Raw genomic sequence first — 1,378 nt, 5'->3', positions numbered from 1 at the left:
CTCTAGGTAATTTCAATGTGCAGCGAGGTAGAAAATCATTGCCCCAGCACTGTTTACTCTAATTAAGGGGAAAGAGAGTACAGAAAACAGTACAGAAAATCCTCTTGAATCAAGACACTTCAGCCGAATGGATGGATGGGTGGATGGATGGAACTTAGTCCTGGACAGTGTCCATAAAGGTCAAACTCTGTGACAGTCAAACTTAACATAGAGTTCGACATTCATGGAAAAGGAAGTAAAATTCTTTGTAAATTTTACTGTTCAGTTTCAGATTTTTAATTTTGTTCAGCGGGAGTAAATTATTTACTTGTCTGTGGTTACAGAAAAAAATCTGTTTCCAGAAACACTATCTCGTGCTTTTAATTCTGAATAGAAGAGATATCCAGAAACTTTTCTGTATGTCTCATGTGACAGGAACTTACCGCCCTGGACTGAATATTGGTTTTGCCCTGGCTCTGCCTTTACATCAAATAAAGTATTTCATAAATACAGGTAGCTACTACTTGAAACCATTTCCTTAACAGGGAGTCAGTGTGACTGTGGGGAGCCACATCCGAGCCACAGCGTTGGTGCCAACCCGCCTTGCCTGTCGCAGGGTGCACAGGTGAAGTTGGTAGGAATGCTAACACCGGCAAGCAAGCTGAAGAGGGATGACCGTCTCTGGGAATCTCGAACACCAACCAGCCCCTCGGACTGCACTGGCAGGCTTTCTGTGAGAAACAAGTTGCTTGGTAAGAAAGTTGCAAGAGGTTTCAAGTCCAAGAACTTGAAACTAATTTACTTAATACTTGTAAAATACATTTTCCTTACCCAGACAAACTTCACTCTTTTCAGCTAAGTGTAACCCCAGATGAATGTTATTACCAGGGTGGAAAATTTTAGTGTGAAGCTAATGTTCCTGAGGCGTATCACATGGTGCCTCTCAAGGTGAAACGCTTGACTGGGACCTGGCACCTCGCATCACAGAGACAGGAAAAATATGTCGCCATTTACCAAAAGAGTTGATGGCACTGGCTGGACTCCCACAGAACATTGAAAGATGTTGTTCAGGGATTAAAATCTACTGATATTTCTGAATTTTGGTAATCCACTAATACTGAAGCTACAGAACATAATTTGCAGCATAAGGAGGACTTCCAGAATCAAGCATAATGCAAGATGTTAAGAGGAGGACAACGCTGGCCCAGGACTATGTCACAGATTGTCTCAAATGTGAAATAGCATGAGGTGGGCCTCCTCCTGTTATGCTTGCAGCCCAGTGGGTTTGTCCTGGTCCCGTGTTGTCCTGAAGACTGTGATATCCACCCAACTGCCCACTATGTACTATGCAACATATAAACAATAAAGAAAAACGTGGTTGGGCCTCTGAAGCATCGTC

General features: G+C 42.9%; 1 pseudogene; it reads left to right on the top strand.

Annotated features, from left to right (window-relative positions):
* The first annotated feature begins 510 nt into the window (after positions 1-510).
* On the top strand, positions 511-1,152 carry LOC101580339 (annotated as a pseudogene).
* The last annotated feature ends 226 nt before the right edge of the window (positions 1,153-1,378 follow it).

The sequence above is a fragment of the Octodon degus genome, unplaced genomic scaffold (genome assembly GCF_000260255.1).
Source record: "Octodon degus isolate 3935 unplaced genomic scaffold, OctDeg1.0 scaffold00048, whole genome shotgun sequence".
In the NCBI taxonomy this organism is placed as follows: Eukaryota; Metazoa; Chordata; class Mammalia; order Rodentia; family Octodontidae; genus Octodon; species Octodon degus.
This window is presented reverse-complemented; position numbering and strand designations above follow the sequence as displayed.